General features: G+C 37.6%; 1 pseudogene; it reads left to right on the plus strand.

Annotated features, from left to right (window-relative positions):
* Positions 1 to 2,800: 2,800 nt before the first annotated feature.
* On the plus strand, positions 2,801 to 3,723 carry LOC123457479 (annotated as a pseudogene).
* Positions 3,724 to 7,859: the final 4,136 nt, after the last annotated feature.

Raw genomic sequence — 7,859 nt, forward strand, 5'->3', positions numbered from 1 at the left:
AGAACCCAGGTCCAGTACACAGGGACCTACATAAACCATATCCACGAGGTGATGCATCTGTCAGGAGCTTGTTTGCAACAGCAGGAGGCCCTAGCATGCCCGTTCTCTCTTTTTCTCTCTCATAAATAAGTAAAATAAAATATTTTTAAAATTATGTGATTGAATCACTCTGAGGATCCATAGAGCCTTAGAGAAATGAAATACTATGAAAAATTTTCAAGAATTGATCTACTTCACCTAAACACATAATAATGGAATGACAGGCATTTACAGAAGTGAATTATTCATCTTACATTTCCAATTAACCCTGGATTTCATGATGGAATGGTGGAAAATCAATTTTCCATAGTGAAGCCATCTGCAATGGGTTGAATTGCTCTATAATCTCACTACTACATATTATATGCAAATGAAAAATTATTCAACTTTATGTTAAAAGGCAACCTCTCATACTATTTGTTAAAAAATTGTTTACTATTTTCACTAACATGTCTGTTTTCTGACAATTTCTTCCTTTATAATTAACACTAGTCCTCTTAGAATGAAATATAAAGTAGATTTGCATCACTAACTTTTATTTGCTATATATAGAAAGCTGTTGAACTACCACAAACTATTATCTTCATGTTGATTAATATTCATATTATGTAGCAGCTATACATGTATTCTTATATTATTCATTTCCTATTTTTAAAAATTATTTAATAGTGCAGTATTCAAGTTACTAAAACTTGTATACAAAACTATATATTTTTAACAACTTTACCATTTTAGCATTTAGAAATCTTCCTTATTCCTTTCAAAATCACTTTTCCATATAAAATTTAGATTTGATTAATTAACTTCTATGACATAGTTTATTGAGGCTTTACTTGAAGTTGTAATAATATATTGTTTTTACCTGGGGATTGTTGGAATGCTTAACACAGTTTCCTCTTCTTCTAGTAGGTTGTATTCTCTTTTATTAATTCGTATACCTGATTTATATTTTACAAGTACTTATTCAATATCTGAATTTGAATGATTCTGATTCCAGTTTAGTATTTCTAGGCAGCATCTCTAGTTACCTGTCACCTCAAATTGCTCAGGTAAAAGCTACATAATAACAATAAAAATTTACTCCAGCTAGGCGTGGTATGTCATGACTATAAGCTCAGCACTCAAGAGGCTGGGACAGGAGAATTACCATGAACATAAAGTCAGAGTTGGCTATGTGAATACCCATAACCCCACTGAGGAGAGTCCTTCCAGGAATGGTGTCTGGGGAGAGAGAACATAGGAGTACAACCCAGTGGGTATGGCCAGTATGTAACATGCTCATACAATAAAGTTCTCAACTAAAATGTGACTGCACTGATATATGTTGTTTATGTCATTTCCAACACTGTTTCTTTGTACTTTATCTGTGTGGTAACCTTTACTTAGCATCTCATAGTTACCTCTTCTTTGCTCAAGCATTAATTTCTGCTTCCTTCATTGTTTTCCTTACTTTAAGTGTCTTTATGTATACTTGAATTTCTTAATTTGTACAATTAACATCATTTTATATGTTTCCCCACATCCTGTTTTACCTCCATCCCAAAAGTTTCCTTCATTTTTATTCTATACATTCATCATCTTTTGGAAGAAAACTACATTTTCTTATTTTAAATTTGTGCATATTAAATCAAAGTTGTACATATTAAGAGGTAATGTTTTGATGCATATATGAATTGCATAGGTTAAATGTATCCGTAAATTTCCACATTTATCATTTATTTAAGGCAAACACTATTTTAATAAAACCATTTTCCTAGCTTCCTACGTGATAATACATTATTGTTATCTATAATGGGCGATAGCATGCCAGGACCTCTCAGTCCTATCTAACTTGCTTAATACTAGCTGATTAGCCTCTTTCTATTCACTCCCAGAATAAACTGAAACTGCCATGCCATTGGACAATTATCTTAGGTCAGCTCTTACTAGGTTTTACTTTCCTTTCTATAGCCAGCTTATTTCACATACCTGTATGGTCTCCAGTTCCAACTATGTTGCCACAAATGATGGTATTATTACTAAGTGGAATAAAGGTAAGTGCTGATAAAAGTGTACACATTGTGGGGGGAATATAAATCAATACAGCATTGTAGAGAACGTCATGAGATTTCTTCAGAGAATTAAACACAGAAATGCTGATGTATCAGTAGTCCTACTACATGTATCTTCAGAGGAAATGAGTCAGGATGGTGAAAAATATCTCCATCCCTTCTATGTTCTAGGATAAGGCATATGCCATCATTCACAATTTATACATTCTCCTTTGATACTGTCCAGTCAGGAATATTTTTCAGTTTATCTCTGTTATATCACATAGGATAATCTAATGATAATTCACATTCAGGTACACTTCACCATTTATATAATCTTTATTTTACGTTTTTGTTTCTTACAAGTGATTGAATTCACCCTGGATGATAGCCAAATAATAGACCGGTCAAGATTAGAAGCTTTTATAAAATCGGCATTGTAGACAGTGTTCATTTATTTGAATTTTAAGTAATTTAGTAGCTAATCACTGAATAAACATTACTACCATCTATGAGTCACCACTCATACTATTATTTTGACAATAGATAGACTCTTTTCTAAGCATAGTCATGCACAGGAAGATTTTTGAACTGTCATATTACTGAATCCATCTACTCAAGAATCTGATAATCTCCTTTTCCTGTTTCGGGCTGCGCGAAGTCAGCTCGTGGGGCTCTGAAGACCCGAAAGCTGACAATTCCTTCGCGCCGCGGAGGCTGCCCCCCGCGGCTCGGCGGCAATCACCATGCCACAGAATGAATATATTGAATTACACCGTAAACGCTATGGATATCGTTTGCATTCCCATGAGAAAAAGAGAAAAAACGAAAGTCGTGAGGCTCATGAACGTTCAAAGAAGGCGAAAAAAATGATTGGTCTGAAGGCTAAGCTCTACCATAAACAGCGCCATGATGAGAAAATACAAATGAAGAAGACTATCAAAATGCATGAAAAGAGAAACACCAAACAAAAGGATGATGAGAAGACTCCACAGGGAGCAGTCCCTGCCTATCTGCTGGACAGAGAAGGACAGTCCAGAGCAAAAGTACTTTCCAACATGATTAAGCAAAAGCGGGATAATGGGAAGTCCCTTTGCCCAAAGTCCGTGCCCAGGGAGAAACAGAAGTATTAAAAGTTATTCGAACAGGAAAAAGAAAAAAGAAGGCATGGAAGAGGATGGTTACTAAAGTCTGCTTCGTTGGCGATGGCTTTACAAGAAAACCTCCTAAATATGAAAGGTTCATTAGGCCGATGGGCTTACGCTTCAAGAAGGCCCATGTAACACATCCTGAGCTGAAAGCCACCTTTTGCCTGCCAATACTTGGTGTGAAAAAGAATCCCTCATCACCACTATATACAACTTTAGGTGTAATTACCAAAGGTACAGTTATTGAAGTGAATGTGAGTTGGGCCTGGTGACACAAGGAGGCAAGGTTATTTGGGGGAAATACGCACAAGTTACCAACAATCCTGAAAATGACCGGTGCATAAATGCAGTCTTGCTGGTTTGACAGCGTCTCACACACCTAACTCCTGACCGTTATTGAAGACTACAAAGCCAATCAGGAAAACTACCATGACTACAATGTTTCTGAATATTGCCAAGCAGCATTAGTATCTACAATCATCAAGAGAAGTATTGATGGAATTGTACACAAACAACAACAACAAAAAAAAAAAAAAAAAATTAAAAAGTTAAATGGCCCAGTTTTACAAACTGGCCCTGGTTTGGGGGACTAAAGGCTTACATATTAATAAAATTGGGGCTGGAGAGATGGCTTAGCGGTTAAGCGCTTGCCTGTGAAGCCTAAGGACCCCAGTTCGAGGCTCGGTTCCCCAGGTCCCACGTTAGCCAGATGCACAAGGGGGCGCACGGGTCTGGAGTTCGTTTGCAGAGGCTGGAAGCCCTGGCGCGCCCATTCTCTCTCTTCCTCTATCTGTCTTTCTCTCTGTCGCTCTCAAAAAAATAAATAAATAATTAAAAAAAAATTGGATGACTGAAAAGCAAACATACAGATATCAGTATGTGCATTAAAGAGTGGATACTCAGAAAAAAAAATCTGATAATCTAATGAGAGATTTCATTTTAATTAGAACAATATATGATCATATAAATGCTTTCTCTACCTTTATAGGGACAACTGAACTAGAGCCCAGTATAATTCTAGACAAACAAGGTAATGTTGATTTTCCCAAGAACTTAAAACCTATGGAATAGTTAAAATGTTAATAAAATATTCTGAATTAATAATTTGAAATTAGTATTATTTTACACAATAGGTTTTACCTTTTTAAATCTAGTTATATATGTATAACCTCAGAAATTCTAATGTCAAAATGTACAATAAGCCACATAATGACATCATGCTCTTATATTGATGTTTATCTCTGTGACTTTTAAAATTTGTGTATATTTCATAAAATAAATAACATTATAACTATATACACAGTTTTACAATATTCAGCTTTGGAATAATGATTTGCTTGTATTTTTTAAAGTCAATATTGCTATCCAAAGTAAACTCAGAGGTAAAATTGGGTAGCAACTTAATTAAAATAAAATTTTTAAATTTATTTATTTATATTTATATATTTACAAGAGATATATAGAGAAATGGGCTTGTCAGGGCTTCTACTCATTGCAAGTGAATTCCAGAGTCATGCACCACCATGTGAGTCTGGCTTAAATGGGTTCTGGGAAATCAAATCTGGGTCATTAGGCTTCTTAGGCAAATGCTTTAGCTGCTAAGCCACATCACTAGCATCTAAAATATAATTTTAATCTTACCTGTTACTTGAAAAATGGAGACAACTTCTTTACCTGGATAGTCCCTTGATGACATAGTATGAAAAGGAAAACAGACTAGTAAACCTTATGGTCTACCAAAAAAACAGTATGACGTAACTTCATTAAAGTTTTATATATTAGCAATAAAATATAGCATGACAAGAATATAGCTTTGTTCATAAAACCAGCAACAGTATAGGTTCTTGTTATGGCTTAAGAAAGATATATGAACAGTTTGAAGAAAATTACAGAAGTAAATCTTTCTTGTCTGCCACTAAAGCTCTGCTGATAGTTAAAAACAAGAACACATGAGGTAAGAAAAGTTATGAATTTCTTTGGGTTTCTTAATACTTCTAATGACAATACCAGAGGATTTTAATGATATAATCTTTTTATCATTAGCACTAGCTTTCATTAGCTAACATAATGTAAGTGACATTATACATAACACAGACTGCAAATTGTGCTAGCCATTCTTAGAGAAGAGAGTGGATAGAAGCTTGAAAATGCCGTATGTATTGAAACAATAGTTTCAGATTATTTCTATAAAATAAGTGCAGATAATAGGTTTCTTGTAATCATTTGTTTTCTTCACTCACCTAAGGTTTTCTTATAAACTTCTAGAAATAGAATCACTAAAATCTGATTTTATATTTTTTGGAAACAAAGAACAGAAAAGCTGTAACCCAACCCCTGTAGACAAGCACTATGGAGAACACAGTATCTGCTCTCTCTCTCTCTCCCTCTCTCTCTCTTTCTCTGTGTGTGTGTGTGTATGTGTGTGTGCGCGCGCGCGCGTTGTGCATGCATGCATGTGTGTGTGTTTTAACCTGATGTTTGATAAACTCTGCCCATCAGGTTTGACCTTGATAGGTTCTAAATTGCCATTTATTTATTTTTTCCTCGCCCTGTCACCCTGTATCTCATTTCAATCTAGATATTGGAGAGTTAAGCTATGTCTTAACCTCTGTTCCCGAATCAGCTCATCTTTGTAACAACTGTGTCTAAAATTCAAAACTCTCCAAATATTTGAAAAGTTGATGAGGGAATGATAGAGAATAACATCTTCTTGTGATTCCCCTTAATTTTTTAGATTAATAGAAGGGATTTGAATCTCCTTTCAAATGTAGTTATATCATAGATGTTGTTGTCATTGACTTTGGATAAGATCCAAAATACAAAAACCTTTTTGAGTCTTGTTGGGCCTTGAAAGGCCAGGGTGTGAAGCCTAGTGGAACTTCCTGAGCCTAGCTAAAGTTTGGTAATCTGCCTGGGACTCAGCAGACGCCTAATGGTTCTGGCCTGCTGCTTTCGCACAGGAGATGGAATTATCATTTCAATAGTCACAGTTTATTATTGGCCCTTACCTTTCCGCCATCCTAGAATCCCTGCCTTCGTTCCCAACACTATATAGGCAATTGCTTGTAGCAATAAAGCGAGGTCCTGCTTTGACAAGACTCCCAACAATATAGGCTATTGTTGTTGCTCTTGGTTGCCCACCAGAAGCAGCTGGTAAGTCCCTATTACTAAAAACACACCACACTTTGGTTGTAGGACATAGAGAGCAAACCAAGACTGAGCTAGAAGCTTCTTCTCTGCTGGTTAGCATTCATAGTGCCAGACACCTCTGTGCAGGACACTGTCAGGGAAAATTCATCAATGATCTTACACTGCTCTGGATGCTCCATACCAAAATAACCTACTGCTCATTGAAGATGTGTTCACTGGGGTGATAGTTATGAATGTTATAGGCATAAGCAATGACTTTATCAGATTTGAGATCTGCTCTGTAAACCTGGCCAAAAGTCCACTTGCTGGGGAGGTCATAGACCCTTGCACAGAACCTGCTACTGTTGTTTTGCTAAGTGGACATGGTGCTGGTTTGATTCAGGTGTTCCCCACAAACTTAGATGTTCTGAACGATAGATTCCAGCTGATGGAGATTTGAGAATTAACGCTGTGGTGGTTTGATTCAGGTGTCCCCCATAAACCTAGGTGTTCTGAATGCTAGGTTCCCAGCTGATGGATATTTGGGAATTAATGCCTCCTGGAGGGAGTGTATTGTTGGGGGCGGGCTTATGGGCTTTATAGCCAGTTTCCCCATGCCAGTGTTTGGCACACCCTCCTGTTGCTGTAGTCCACCTTATGTTGGCCAGGGGGTGATGTCCACCCTCTGCTCATGCCATCATTTTCCCCTGCCATCATGAAGCTTCCCCTCAAGCCCGTAAGCCAAAATAAATCTCTTTTTCCCAGAAGCTGCTCTTGGTTGGGGGATTTCTAACAGCAATGCGAACCGGACTGCAACAGTAAAGTGGTACCAAGGAGTGGGATTGCTGCTAGACACCTGACTATGTGGCTTCAGCCTTTTGTAGCTGATTTTCAAGAGGAAAGTGGAAGGAGTTGAAACCTTGGCCTAAGAGATGCCTTGCAGTGCTGTAAGTACAGCTTAATGGACTATTCTGGTCTGAGCTCTAAGACCTGAATGTAGTAAGAACTATGGACTGTGAGGTTTGGCTTATGAGGGTGAGAAAGAGCTGTGCCTGAACTGGGCTAGCAGTTTGTGTGAGAAGCTTGCTCTTGTGCCCATGTCCTGAGAAGTTGTTCAGGGTTGCTTAGCGTAGAAATGAACTGGTGTGAGCAGAGGGATATGGCACAGAAAGGAAAATCTTTGGGTGAACTGTTACCCGTTCAGCTGCAACTGAGAGATTACAACCTTTGAGACTGGGCTAGCTGACCTGCGCTGGGGCAACAAGAAAAATGTAGACTCTTTTGAAAGGGCCTGAGTGCTCAAGGAGTGTCCTGTTCTTCAAAGTCTGCTTTGTTCCCCCCTGGATTAACAAATTGGCACCCTACCTGGTATCGTGGAGTATAAGCAATGCTGGAAAGAGGGTCATTGAGTTTGCAACACGGTCTTTTGTTTTGGAAATGGCCATGGGCAGTGTGAAGCAGGTTTGTTGGTTGCCTGCATAGAGACCCCATGGGGCCATGAGGATGAACCGTG

Source organism: Jaculus jaculus, unplaced genomic scaffold (genome assembly GCF_020740685.1).
Source record: "Jaculus jaculus isolate mJacJac1 unplaced genomic scaffold, mJacJac1.mat.Y.cur mat_scaffold_69_1_319139_arrow_ctg1, whole genome shotgun sequence".
In the NCBI taxonomy this organism is placed as follows: Eukaryota; Metazoa; Chordata; class Mammalia; order Rodentia; family Dipodidae; genus Jaculus; species Jaculus jaculus.